Below are 15,862 nucleotides of genomic sequence, written 5' to 3'. Positions count from 1 at the left end.
GTTTTTGGTTGATCTCCATTATTCTTTCCGTAAGTGTTTCACCTCATCTGAATAAGGTTTAAAAAATTACAAACATCTAATTTATTAACATGCGCCACCACTTTCTTGTCAAGGATAGTAGAAACGATGCCATGTCCAGCCTTGTGCGCCAATAGTAAATGCCTGAGCATGAGTTGGTATAAATGAAATAAATGACCTGTACTCACCCGTTATGTCGCCCAGTGCTCCTGGGTAGAGAATTTTCAACGCACATATTCTATTCATGTGATATCTGCAGCAAGGCAAGTGATTGGCTGCAGCAGTCACCCAACTGAGCAATTCAAAGGGTGGAATTTTTTTTAGAAATTTTCTACTGTGAAAGAAAATCTACCATAAAAATCCAGCATGATAAACCAGGGACACTCGCTCATAGACCCAGGCACTGTGACTGTGGTAATCTTCTTATATTGGTTTTCCAAGGCCTCCTTTCTTCTGAAATGGTTTGTTTGGGGTTTATTATAATTCTTTATGCTGTAATTTTGTGGGTTTTTTTTATACATTTCAAAATAGTAAAAATTGCTTTGGCCAATAACGCGACAACATTTCCCGAAACGTCTGGCAGGGAAAGGGTTAAAGGGATTGTCGATTTTTCTGAAAATCATTGATATTCCTTGTGTAATGAAAAGTTATAAAATGTTTCTATTTACTTTCTGAAGATCTAGATCTTACTAGATCTCTGATTGGCGTCATTCAACAGGCAGCTGCATTGTTTACATATTCTGGATAGAAACCGGTCCACGGTCATGTGATGTCGCACAGGTGCACGGCTCGTGCGCCTGTGTTGACCGGTCTTTGTCCACAAGAAGTAAACAATGATTTTTCCTATTGAATGACAGCAAGCAGAGATCTAGAAAACAGTAAAAAAAAAAAAAAAAAGGATATAGAAAGTATATTAGAAAATTGTATAACTTTTCATTATGCAAACAATATCATTTATTTTCTGAAAGTGGACACCCCCTTTAATATACAGGAGGTAGCGTTGAAATATGGTGAATAACAAAATATAACCCCTTCATTCCAGCACCGCAGTTGAAGTTCCCCTTCTGGATTAATCATGTAATACACCACTGTAGCCATACTCAGCAGGTTACAAATTGCCCTCGGCAGTGATGTGCCGTGTCTCATCCCGAGTGGTAACCTGCCCAGAAATGGCGCATCACATGACAGCACTAATATACAACCATCAGCAGCCAGAACCAGGCAATAAGGCATAAATAAGCTCCAGTACAGTGCGCCACCACCCGTCACCACCAGCCTCTGTTTATAGAAGTGAGGTCACGTTGACAGGTCTGCAACTGCTGCTGTAGCAGGTGTGTGGCTGTCGATGCTGTGTCACCACTGATCCTCTACATATTAACAGAGACTTGAAAGTGATGGGTGGCTCCGTGCTGACCCAGAGCACAGAGATAATTATACAACATGTACAGGTAGTCCCCGGGTTACATACAAGATAGGGTCTGTAGGTTTGTTCATAAGTTGAATTTGTATGTAAGTCGGAACTGTATATTTTATCAGTGTAACCCCAACCAAATTTTTTGGTCTCTGTGACAATTGGATTTTAAAAATGATGGGTTGTCATTAGAACCAGGATTAACAATAAATCTTAACTACAGGCACATTTAATAACTGTTACAGCTGATTATTGTAGCGTAAGGCTAAAGTACAGTAAATTACCAACATCCAGAGGTCCGTTTGTAACTAGGGGTAGTCTGTAAGTCGGGTGTAATTAAGTAGGGGACCGCCTGTATATGTAAAAACTCCTTATCCTGGAAAATCCCTTTTAGCACACACGAGACATGGTGATGATCATGCCCATGCTTAAAAAGTCAGGACCATTTATAGGAAGTTTATAAGAAACTATTCCAGAAACCTGCTGTTTTTCCAATGATACAACAGGGATATAGGAGGATCAGGGCTTAATAAAACATATAACCACATGTTCACTGTAACAATGAATAGCACATCACCCTGAAGACGATGCTAAATTATACACCGTTCTTTGTAATAAGCTTGTAATTGGTTAGGCAATTCTTTCTGGTAGTCTGTAATCTTACATAATTATTATATTTTACAATAAGTACATTAGAAATTACTGTATATTTTTGCTAATTCTTGATAATTACAACATCTCTGTAATATGACATCAAGTCAGCTGGTTTTATGGCCAGTGGATTGTAGTCAATGGTCATGTGTGGCCTACAGAGAAGTGAGAATATAGGAATATGACTTTCTTAAAGGGTTTTTAAGGGGGAAAAAGCAATGACGCACATTTAATACTACAAAATAATGTTTAATTCCTTCTGTAATCTAGAGTTGGTCTTTGTATACAGATGAGAATGGAAACACATATTATAACTGCCCCCACAACCCAAAAACCACACACACAAATGTGTGTTTCACATTAAATTGGTTCTTTAAATGGGTTGTTTGACTGTTATAAAATTTTAGCAGCCATGCTGGGGGCTTTTTAAAAAAAAAATGAAGCTTAACTCCCCTTCTTTTTCGCTCTTGGTGCTCCGTGCTGCCGTCCGTCGGGGCACAGAAGCTCTGCTCCAGAAACTTCTGGCACGCCAGCCTGTCCAGTGTACCAACAGGAGACTGGTGGCCATGCTAGGCCACTTGGAAGTTGCCAGAATGGCACTTCCGTGCCCCTGTGAAAAATGGGGAATGGCTCCGACGTGAACCACAGTATGGACACTGAAAGCGACGTTAAGTAAAGCTGTAGTTAAGCCAGATTAGACTCCATAATAATAATAATAATTCCTTTATTTATAAAGTGCACACCAATTAAGTAGCGCTGCACAGAGCTTGCCAAGTCATCTTAGTCTTTTATTTTTCCTTTGCTAGTTTTTAATCCCATGATGCCTCAGCACATCTTTTGCATGGACATATAAGTGGTATAAGCCGTTCTTCCCTCATACTGACCACCCGTCACTGCAGCATGGCCCTCTGGTTCCTTCCATAGCTGGGCCAGAAGTGTCTTCGCTCACATTATCACTGAAGGTAATGAGTGGCCTCAGTTGTCACAGGATGGAGAACAGTAAAAATCCCTTTGGTAACCTACATTGTGCATAATCACAGGAGGCAGCACCACAAGGGATAGTATTCCTGCTGTATTGCACCAGGAATAGGTGGAGGGCTGAGGGGCGCTCAACCCTTCCCATCTCCACCTGGGGGGAACTTCCCCCAGTTTCAGGTCCAGGTGCAGCACACAATCATGTGACCTAAGCCTTGAAGGAAATCTACCACCAAGACCAAGGACTGTAAACCAAGCGCCCTTACATGCTAGTGCATGTCCGTTTTTTTAGGATCCTCACCTCCTTTTATCTCTCTTATGCCCTTTAAAATGATGCAAATGTTCTCTGTGAATTATATTTGAAGGCCTTTTTTTGTAGAAACGAGGGCATAAAAAACGAAAACAAGAGCAGATCCTGCCAGAGGGGTGACACACCAGCATGTATGTGTGCTTGGTTTACAATCCAACGTTTGATTGGTAGTGTCACGGTTGCTCCTGCGACCCGAGATGTGCCCCTCTCTGCAGTGCCCGATTTCCCTGTTGTCACTTACCTCTCCACGCTCCTGCTCCCGTCCTGGCTTCCTTCTGCCCGCGTCCCCATCCCCTAGGGCGCGCGCTGGCACTAGTAAATTTAAAGGGCCAGCGCACCGCCGAATTAGTTAAAAGCCGGCTCTTCCCAGCATTCCCCTCAGATCTTTGCGATCATATGCCACAGAGAAAGCTTTTACCTGTGACTTGTTCCAGTCTATTGACCTCCCATTGTGACCCCGGATCTGTTCCTGATTTCGCTGCTCCACTGTGAGCTTGACCTCCTGCTCCGTCTCTGACCCTGAACCTTTGCCACCTGTCTTGACCTTCTGCCTGTCCCTGACATTGAGATTGCCTGCTGACTTTGCACCTCGACCTTGGCTACCACCGTGGACAAGTTGCGCCTGTTGAATGACCTGATGGTACCACACCGCAGCAAATCCAACCCACTTTGTGGCAGGCTCTGGTGAAGACCAGGTACCATTTAGATTCCGGTTCCATGTGATGTCTTGGGTCATTATCCTCGGTGGTCCAAGGGGTCCACTACCCCAGAAGCCTGACAGGTAGCTTGGGAGAGGCTTGTATATCTGCATTGTGGGTAGAAATTAGACTTGTGTACACATTCATATTATCATGGCTGCAGATAACATGTTTTTATTTACATGTACAAGGATGTGGCAAGGATTTTCACCCTCAATTAGAATGAATTTGCTTGCGTTTAGCAGGAAACAGAAAGTCTATATTAGTCATCTATGAGCCCATTATAGTGTGTTGGCAGGCGCAGGTCTCTAGTATTGCTAGACATCTGTGGATGGGAGATTGTTCCTACATGTTTCCGGTGGTGCCTGCTCTGTCGCTTACCGCGCTGGCTCATTGAAGTTTGAGGGTGTTCTGTTGGAGCATCTGGCATGTATTATAGCAGATGGACAGGCCTGTTGATTTAATAATGTGACACCAATATGTGTATCTCCAGAAGGGAAGGGAAGAGCAACCTGATCTTTCTACTTACATAGACCCTCTTCTAATCTACTGCACCCACATAGGATACAAAAAGGGTGAGCCCAATCATAATTATAATTTGCATATTGCATTTTGTGCACCAAACATATAGATTTATCATTAGACACAACCTATCTTCAGTTATTTAGAGTGACTTTTGAGCTCCCTATATGTATAGTGGTTTAGACTGCTTAATAAACGTGGCACATGAGGTGTTGATGTTGCAGTGGTTATACAACTATTTACATTTTTTGGAATCTAGTTCTTAAGGTTTTGTACCCCACTGAGGGGATTTGCACCTATATTTAAGCCTTGTGGTAGGTTCTGAAAGCACATGGTGGGTCTGATACCTCTGAGCGTCTTCCCTCAACCCGTCCTTTGTAGGCTTGTTGCCTCTTTACTATAACTAGGTTAGCTCTTATCTCTGTGAGACCAATGCATTCACAGAAAGAGGCTGTTATAGGTATGGACATGTGACTTACTAGCAGAACCAAACAAGACGTTGTAGTTTTGATGGCATTGGGTCCAGTCAGGAAGAAGGTTATTTTGGAACCTACATGAGGTTTTAAAATTGACCACCACTTTAATGCAGATGTATAGTATTTGAGATTTTATAATTTTCATTTGTGTTAAAACCATAACCCTGGAAGGTAACACACAAGTCCTATCAAGTTTCCATTTTATTATTTTTTTGTGACCCACCTGCAATGGTTATGGGGTGAGTACAATAAATAACTATTTGTGACTGCATTCACTGTTCAAGTATCCAGGATACTTTCTGGATACTACACGTATATACAGCAGGATACGGTGCGCAACAGTATGAAGAACGCATGCGACATGTATTTTATATGTTCCCGTAGACTTATATGGGGCATACAGGAAAGAAATACTGGAGAAAAATTTATTGAAGTAAACGGATGCAGATGCAGTTCAAGGCACCAGCCACTAAACAGAAACTGGAGCTTTACTTCCATCTCTATTCTGATCAGCTTGTATGCAAGTGTTGGACTCCCACTTATCCGCTATGAATGACCTATCCTATCATTTATTTCTTGAAGGTAAAACCCCCCATTAAAAACTGAAACAAAATCTATATAAATAGACTTATACAGTGAGAATGTTCTTTATTCTCTCCTTTATTACACTGTTATCCTATGTTTTGTACTTTTATGCCCTTTATCAGAACAATCAAAAAAATGTCTTTATTCTCTGTACAAAGTGTTCTGGGGCAGATGAGGTGTCGTTCTCTTATAAGATCTGAAGCTGACATGCTCATTAGAAAGTTTTGACAATGTCTAATTACCTTTATAGCATTTCAAGCATACATACCGTAGCTAATAACTTGACATTTTGTTATCCAGTATTACTCATTACGCATTTTCCAGGTTTTAGAAAAAAAGCTTTCTATGGTCAGAAAATGGCAAAATAATTGTTTTAATACACTTACTGCAATGAATACCTACAGTTTCCATGTCATGACTTGTAGGGTCGTAAGCCAATCCTCCTCCTACTTCAATGTCTGAAGTATCCTGACTAATGATGACACATCAGGGCTTATTTACTAAGGGTCCGCGGAAGCACTTTCGTTGTTTTTCTGACGTTTTTGGGATTTGCGCCACTGGGACAGGTATTTAACTGGGGATTGTGTTGCACACGATGGGATTTTGGCATGGCTGCACCGGCTTTCAGGCGACAGGAACCAGGGGGTGTGCCGTTGGGCGATCTGACTGATTCGGACTGAGCACAGGATTTAACTTTCAAATTGTGTCGCAATATCAAGCACTTACATGCATAAGGAAGAAGAAGGTGAACTCCGGCGGACCTGAGCGCGGAAGCAACACATGCAGGATATCGGGCACACGATTTTAGTGAATCGCGGCACAGTGCATGATCGTCGGAAAATGCACTTTCATGAACTCCGGGGACTGGGTAAGTCAACGTGCCCCATCATGTTACCATAACCCCACTGCAGCTCCCAGTTCACTCTAGTACTTATGATTTTTGAGCCTGTACCAGGACTGAAGTTCCCAGGTGTTATTCTTCAGGACCTGTTTTCATAATGAGTGGCAACATGGGACCACAGATCATTTCCCCGAGTGCATAGATAGGTGATGGTTGGGACTGCTAGCACTAACGGGTGTGTGCATTTATTAAAATACTAAGCTCCCTAGAGGTGTTGGGTATCGGTGACATAGCTTGAGAACCCCAGGCTAATTTGCATACCTTTTATAACTCAGTACTTCCCTGATCGCAGGATACTAGGGCACTTCTACCATCACTAAACTGATGGTAGATGTCCATTAAATGATATTTACATTTTTCTGTAAAAGCATCTTTAATTAAATTAAATTCTGCATCTGAGATGATATACTCTTATACATATTTTCCGATTTCTCTTAAATGTTAAGATGCTTATTTTAGCAGCAGAATTGTAGCAGGCTATTGTGGCTAGCTTGCTTTGTGTGGAGTGCTGGCACAGTAATTTATTTTATACAACGCTGTAGGGAACATCCATTTCAATACAATTGAAGAAAGTCGGAGGTTATTATAATCGCAAAGGTGGGTATGGAGGTATTACTATACTTAGAACCGTAAGACCTAAATTGCATTTTCAAAATATAGAGGACACAGAATTAAAGCTATAATGTTTTTTTCCATAGTACCCTTAGCAAACCCTGTTCATGACATGTCGGAGATGTTATTTCAATGTCTATAGGATGAGATCTGAATCTGTAATGCTGACCTAATAGAACAAGAAAACATGAACTGAGGATGGATCTGTAATGAAGAAATATATTAGTAACCCTGTGACCTTTAATAGAAGTACAAACAGGTGCAAGTTGTGAAGGCTTAAAAATTATGCATTCTGCATGAGACCAATTGTCTCATAAAGACATGAAATAGACACATTGGGGCACATTTACTTACCCTGTCCACGGAGTTCACCAAAAGTGCATTGTCCAGTGATAGTGAATCGGGGCACAGTGCATTAAGATCGAGCGCCCGATATCCTGCATGTGTCGCTTCCCGGCTCAGGTCCGAACGAGTTCACCTTCTTTTAAGTGGTGCATGGAAGTGCATTGTCTTGCAACACAATTTGAAAGTTAAATCCGTCAGTCCGATTCCTTGGGATTGCTGGACGGCACGTCCCTAATTCGTGTTGCATGGACGCCGGCGCAGCTGTGCCAATAAACAATCGCATGCCACACAATCCAAGCGCAGACACCTGTTAAATACCTGTCTGAGCTGTGCAATCCGCGAAAAAAGTGCAAAGGCCGACCCTTCGTAAATGTCCCCCAAAAAAAGAAAATATTAATGTTATTTTCTTTTTTTGTCATAACTATTGAAATATTAAACATGTGCTGTATGTAATACACCTGACTGGAGTCTTATAGACATATCTGGCATGTGAAATTAATGGGATTGTCCAGCACCTACTGCATATAAATGTTATTGTTTGCATAATGAAAATTGAAGCAATGTTTTTGGACACTGTTATCCATTGCTGAGAAATCAGTGGTTTTACGTTGTCCCAATATTCCAGGACTAATCTAGAGCCTTTACAGGCAGGTGAGTGGCCCTGGGCTGGGATAGACTATATCAAGTGATGCATATTAAAGGAAACCTACTACTTCCGATGGTGCTTCTAAGCTGCAAATGCCGTGCACCAGCTCAGAGCTGATCCGTGCTCGGTGCACCGTGTGCATGACCACTTCGTGCGCCTGAATAGGAAGTGGTCGCGAGCACAGTGCGCCGAGCGCGTACCACGGTGCGGTGAAGCTACTTGTATATAAAGATTACTAAAGCATTTAAACGCTTTACATCTGTTTAAAAACATAACGAAAATAAGTGCCGGCACCAGCTCACCCTGAGCTGGTGCACAGCATTTGCAGCTTATAACCACCATCGGAAGAGGTAGGTTTCCTTTAAGGGGTACAAGAAGTTGGAATATGTGGAGGAGGGTAAAAGGTTCTTGGTAAGTAGTTACCCCAAAATTAGCATAAATAAAGACATTTCCCAAAATAATATATGACAATTAAGTAAAAAATGAGTATGGTGTATGGTGACTATGGTGTGAGAAAGTGTTTTCTAACAAGTTGAAAATGGTACAGTTTTAGGTGTAGAACCATGCACCTTCAGACAATATCATATACCGTATTCCTTTCTGAGATTGCCTCCAGAAACCCAGTCTTAAAAAGTGTGAGCCTTTGTGTTTCAATCCCTCTCTGCTTGCAGTCAGTGAACGGAAAAGTTGTACAGGATTTCTCACAGGATAGTGCTTTTATATAATATAACAATTCATGTTCTGATATAATGTAACAAGTCATACATATACCACTTGTACACAGTTCATTAATAATAAATAATCAATTTTTTCATTAATTATAATTTTTTGTCTTTCCGTTTCTATCCTCCCTCAATTTTTCTGGGTGATGGATGGTATTTGGGGTAAAATTTTAAATTTGTAAAGAGCAAGTTGAGGTTTAAAAACATTTAAGGGCAACACAAAAAAATCCACATTTAAAAAAAATAGAATCCACTTTTTTAAAATAGGTGCTCCTATAAGGGGTGGGGGTCTGCCATCCAGGTCTATGGCTTCCAAGAGATTTGCTCTTTTATGCCAAAATAAATTTGTTTTCTTTAACATTTTTAAATCATGGAAATGAAGTTTTGTATCTACAACAAGGTCATGGGTGCTGTGGGACTTGATATATGGGCAGATGTTCCTAGGATGTATAATGCCTTCTATTTGGAAAAATGAAGACCTGATGATGCTTAGAAATTAGTGGGCCTAGAGAGACAAGAAGTGTTGGTTTTCCATGGTTTAAAATCTTGGCAAGAAGTATCAGAAATTCATAACATTTGGAAAATATTATCTGCAACCACAATTCATTCAACTGTGGGAAACATGCTCACAAAATATTGATTTATCAATTCAAAGTTATTTCTTATTCATTTTATTAAAAAGGAAAAAATCCAGATTCATGAATTTAACAAGCAATTTGGTATTAACCTGGCTGAGGAGTTGGTGGTCCATCAGTGGCATAGTACACAGTACACAGTGATGTCACAGTACAGGGATGAGAAACACAGTGACGTCACAGTACAGGGACAGGAAACACAGTGATGGCACAGTAAAGGGATGAGAAACAGTGATGTCACAGTACAGGGACGGGAAACACAGTGATGTCACAGTTCAGGGACGGGAAACACAGTGATGTCACAGTTCAAGGACGGGAAACACAGTGATGTCACATTATAGGGACGAGAAACACAGTGATGTCATTGTACAGGGATGAGAAACACAGTGATGTCACAGTACAGGGACGGGAAACACAGTGATGTCACAGTATAGGTGACGAGAAACAGTGATGTCACAATACAGGGACGGGAAACACAGTAATAAGCATAGCGATGTCAGAGTACAGAGAGTGCACCAGGTTAATCAAAACTGGTGCACAGTCTTCATTAATCTGGCGCCCGCTAAACTGCTCTGGAAGTGTACACCATTTTTTGGTTCGCTTTGTTCAAAATGCAGAATTGTGGTACAGATAGATTTGTGGGCCGCGTCAGTGATAAATATGGCACAAACTCCGACTGAACACTAACACGCCCTTTAGGTGCACATTTCTTCTGTCTTGTCAGTTTACACATTCTTTTCAGTTCATAGTCAGAAAACTGGTGCAAACGCTTTAATAAATGTGGGCTAGTGATGTCACGGTACAGGGACAATAAACACAGTGATGTCACAGTACAGGGATGATAAACACAGCCAAGTCATAATATAATACTGTGACATCACTGTGCTGCTTATTCTATTATGACTTGGCTTTGTTTATCATCCCTGTACTGTGACATCACTGTGCTTATTACAGGGATGATAAACACAGCCAAGTCATAATAGAATAAGCAGCACAGTGATGTCACAGTACAGGGATGATAAACACAGCCAAGTCATAATAGAATAATAAGCACAGTGATGTCACAGTACAGGGATGATAAACAGTGATGTCACCGTACACAGAGACAATAAACACAGTGATGTCACAGTAAACGCAGCCAAATCATTGTACAATAACAAGCATATTGATGTCACAGTACCGTGATAATACATTGGGATATATTATGTAAAAACATAAGTCATCCTGTAACATAAATTGGCATTTGGAAAATTTTCCGTGCTAGGCTAGGCTGGTCTGTCTTGAATAAAGTTCACATCTGTGTCAGAAGCTCATTAAGCTCATTTTAGTGATTTATCTAAAATATTGGATAACAAAGTCTTTCATGCAGAGTCAAAAAGACAGAAGCATCTGTAACTACAACGCAAGGGTAAAGGTGGAGTTTTTCATATATGGGAAATACAATCTGTCTTGCTTGTTCCTATATTTGCATGACAGGTTAGGAGGGAAAGAGGATTATTCAAACACTATCTCGGTCACAGGGATGATACACATGTTTCCCAGATACTGTACCTAGAGTGGCTGGAGGTGGCTTGCTGGTTATTGATGCTGTAGCTTCCGGGAAGTCAAGTAGAAGAATTCTGAGGATAACTTATTTGGCTAGTAAACATTTGCCATTATGGGTTCATCCTGAAATTAAAGAGTGTGAGAGATAAGGGTATTGCAAAAGCTCGCCACTCCTTACATACTGCCCTAAATAGCAATAAGCATATATTGACCAATGGGTGATTTGTGTAGTAGTGTCTCTCTAGTAGAACACGTGTGGAATTCTGTGGCTAAAACAACCCAGAATAGGCTTTTTTTGTTGTGGATTATACTGGTTAAGGCGCGGGTATTTAGACTTTTAAGGGTGCGGTCACACATACCAGAACCCGGTGTCCTGCATTGTTTTAATGTAAGAGACTGGGTTCTGGTTACCGATTGCATGCATTTCCATAGAAATACATATGCAATCGGCTGAGGCCCGAACATACCTCCGCACTTGTATTCATGTATTTTTGGAAATTCCACATGCATAAAGGGGTTTTCCCACCAAACAAGTTAGGCCATATCCACAGGATAGGTTCTAACTTGTTGATCGGTGGGGGTCTCATGGATCATGAGAACGGGGGTCCGATGGGGTGAATGGAGGAGAACGGATATGCGCAGCCATCTGCTCCATTCATCTTGGGGAGCAGTACCTGGGACCACATTGAACCCCCTGTTCTCATCATCATCCTTTGTATGTTTGAGTTCATTGCTCAGATTAATATTGTGTGTCAGCAGGTGTATTGCAATGGTTGTAACACAGGGAAACACTGATACAGTTAATATTAAAAAAAAGATGCAAAAAAAGAGCTTCACCAGAATCAAAAAAGAAAAGCCATCATTTATTACAATTTTTTTGCGTGCACCTGGTTTTAACAAGTTCCAATAACAGGTAAATGAAGACTTTGGGGCAGATTTATCAAGCATTCTGAAAGTCAGAATATTTCTAGTTGCCCATGGCAACCAATCACAGCTCCCCTTTAAAATATTCATGAGCACTGGTAAAATGAAAGCTGAGCTGTGATTGGTTGCCATGGGCAACTGGAAATATTCTGACTTTCAGAATGCTTGATAAATCTGCCCCAAAGTCTTCATTTACCTGTTATTGGAACTTGTTAAAACCAGGTGCACTCAAAAAATTGTAATAAATGATGGCTTTTCATTTTTGATTCTGGTGAAGCTGCACTGTTTTTTTAATATTAATTAGACTGATTGATAAATCTGCCCCTTTGTCTCATTTTATAAATTTTTCCTAGTCAGGCTAGAGTTTTTCACACTATTGTTTGATGAATCATGCGCATAGCACATATGCACTTTTCATGGGCCGCAAACATTGAACCACAAAATATTGCCCCATATATCCTGGAGCTTACCTGCCGATGACATATGACCCGCAGATGACATTTTACTCGACCACAAACTCTATCATTTTTGTCTCAGGCAGTCCCCTCACACACCAGGCTGTAGAAACTATGGTACTAGCTGTTAAATAACCATGGATATTACACATCCAAAATGTACGTTCCTCTGCATGTAGCCTTTAAGAAAGAAACTAAATCTGTGATATTTAGGACAGACACCAACGTGTGCCCCCTGCACATTTATCATACGTTTACATATATAAAAAATTGGAAGTACCAGTTCGTAGCATTTATTAAACTCTTAATATGGATTTTCCTGTTCACTTCAACACACAAAAACATCAGCTGAACAGCAATAGCCTCTGGTGCCGTTCTGTAAGATGCTCAGAAATATTTGTCGTAGGCTCCTGACATTGGTTTCTTTGACCTTGGCAGAGCTCGAGACACACCATATTCATTGGCTTATACTATTTTCAGTGCTGGCTCAACATGCCCTTTAGGGAGAAATCATGTCTATTATTGCAGATTTGTTTCAGCCACAATAGTCTCTACGTCTCCTCCTGTGTTATAGAATCTACACATTTCTTCATTCCAACATTGAGGGGCATCATGAAGGTTTTTTATTCTCACTCAAGTGTTCCAGATTTCTATTCTTATGTGATTAGAGGGTTTAATTAGGAATAGAAGAGACAGGATGTCTGATGTGAAGAACACGCTCTGTTAGTTAGTAACTTCATTAATAAAAATGTGCATGAAAGTCTATCAGATACTAGTTACCGAGCCTGGGCATCCTTATATGGAAATATGCAGGGGGATGTTGTTGTAAATTTTTATCATCTGATATGCAAAATATCCTGAGGGTAAAGTCTACTATGTAAGGATCTCCGCTTACATTAAATCTATATAAAAAGCACCCCAAAACAGCCCCCGGCATATGCACGTAGATGAGTTATGGAAATAAAAGATCTTATGAAGATAGGTTATCAAAACTATGTTTATCTAAGCTGAAAAAGAGGAGGCTGAGGCGGATATAATATCTTTATACAATATAAATGATTGTGATAAACCCAATGCAATAAATTATAAAATAATATATAAAATAATATTCCGTGGATTAAACCGATAACGTGGGATATACTTAAATATATATATACTCAGGATGGCAAAATAACAGCAGAGGCTGACTATGTCATATGTTTAAATACATTAGTATTGTAGTATATTACAATGAACAAGTGATCGAAGACAAAATAAAACAGTAAAAAAAAGCAAAAAAACTCACAAAAATTATAGAATTTTCACATCTGACCTCATAAAAAAATTCATAAAAAGTGATCAAAAAGTAACATTTACGCCGACATGGTACCAAGAAAAAGTAAGGCTTGTCCCGCAAAAAATAAGTTCTAAAACAGCTCTGTAAACAAAAAAATATAAATGTTCTGCCCATTGTTACATGGTAATGCAAAAACAAGCTAATTTCTTACAAAATTAGTTCTATATTCTACAAAACAAATTAACCATAAAAAAACTATATAAATGGCATATCGCCGTAATCGTGATGACACATGGAATAAACATAACAGATTATTCTTATTGTACTGTGAAATCCCTGTGAAAGAAAGGCTGAAAACCATGAACACGAATTAATGATTTTTGTAACCACCACCAAGAAAGAGTTAATAAAATATGATTATTTGATATTTAACCCCCCGTAAATGATGTTCCAGGAAATAAAAATCCAGAATTAAAAAATAATCCCTCATACGTCCAAATTACAAAAAAATAAACATTTTATAGCCTGTGAAATGTGACGCTGCAGATCTTCTCTGAATGACGCTCCTTCCATTCTTTGCCCGGCTGTGCGCCCATACAGCAGTCACCACAACATATGGGGCATCCTCATATCCAGGAGAAATTGGGTATCAAACTTTGTGGAGTTTTTCAGCATTTACTACTTGGTGATAGTTTAGTTTTTGGCCAAAATTATTGTATAAAAAATAGCTTGTAAATTACCCCTCATTTTGTTTTAACCCCTGTGAAACCTCTAAAGGGTTAACCAACTTCTTAAAGTTGATTTTTCACACATTGAAAGGTGTAGTTTCTAAAATAGCATAATTTATGGGGTTTTACTGCTATTTAGGTCTCTCAAAGTCACTTAAACCTGAGCAGGTGCCTCTAACTAAGGGTTTTGGCTATTTTCATAAAAATGAGAATAATTGCACCCAAAATTTTGAACCTCCTAACAACCTAGAAAAGTGGGAGTTTGCATAAAAACCCTATGACAATGTAAAGCAGACATTCTGGAAATGTAATCTATAAAATTACATGGGTGCTATGACTATCTGCCTGAAAGGCAGAAAGTTTAGAACTTTGAAAATGAATAATTTTTTGAAATTTTTGGCAAATTTCAATTTTTTTTCATAACTAAACACAAAGTAATTTCTATTACTTTGAAGTATAAGTCGCCGGCTGCGCTTTTTTCTACGCCAGGCCCTGCCTGGCGTAGGATAAACGCTGCGCTGCTGGCCGAAGCCTCTTGATCTATCGGGTTGCGAATTTGCAGTGGCGGGGTGATCATACGCTGGCGCACGAGCGCCAGCATATGATAAATATCCCCCTATATGTTAAAGAGTTGCAAAGCTATTACCTCCTATAATGGCACAGGGCAAATTTAAAATGTCATGGCTGGTCCTAAGGCCATAAAATGGCTTAGACCAGAAGGGGTTAAGGTGAAATGAGCAGCAATTTTCTCAGAAGCCTAACGTTGTGTTAGGGGACAAAGGCTGAGGCCATGTCACTTAGATGTTGTCAGTGACAGTGCCAATGGCTGCTTTTAACTCCCTAGATGCAGCGGTTATTTCAGACTGTGGTTCCTGATTTTGGATAATCTGGATGGCTCCATCAGAGATCCGCGCCTCTTGGAATGAAGGTGGGGTAGTTGCTGTTTAGTTGCCATAACAGCAATGGGACTTTTGCATTATATCTATTACAGGCTGTGTCAAGTTTTGCTTTAATCTTGCTAAAATTCAAATGTATCGAACATCCTATAAAATTTGATGCACCTTTAAAGGGATTGACCAGGCTTTCTTATCAGTGGGGGTCCTAGCAATGGGACCCATACAGATCATGAGAACAGGGATGTGTTGTACCCCCAAATGAACAGAGAAGCTGCTCCCATATGCATTTGCTGCTCTGTTCATCTCTTTGGCGGTGATAGGCGCTTACACTTTTATTGCTGCCATGGAAATTGAATGGAGTGAGGTGCACATGCCTGACCTGCCGCTCCATTTATTTGTGGTACAGAAGACACCTGTTCTCATGTTAAACTCTCAGCAACTTATTACAGTATTTTTGCCACCATATTTCAGTCATGCAGGGTTTGATCATTTCACCTCCATGGTATTTTTTCTACTGCTCACAAGGTTGAG

General features: G+C 40.1%; 1 protein-coding gene across 6 annotated transcripts in view; it reads left to right on the top strand.

Annotated features, from left to right (window-relative positions):
- OSBP2 (oxysterol binding protein 2) overlaps positions 1–15,862 on the top strand; it is a 173,749-nt gene that overhangs the window by 82,348 nt on the left and 75,539 nt on the right. The window lies entirely within an intron of this gene.

Source organism: Engystomops pustulosus, chromosome 1 (genome assembly GCF_040894005.1).
Source record: "Engystomops pustulosus chromosome 1, aEngPut4.maternal, whole genome shotgun sequence".
Classification (NCBI taxonomy): Eukaryota; Metazoa; Chordata; class Amphibia; order Anura; family Leptodactylidae; genus Engystomops; species Engystomops pustulosus.
Note: the sequence above shows the minus strand (reverse complement) of the source record. Positions and strands in the feature narration are given on the sequence as shown.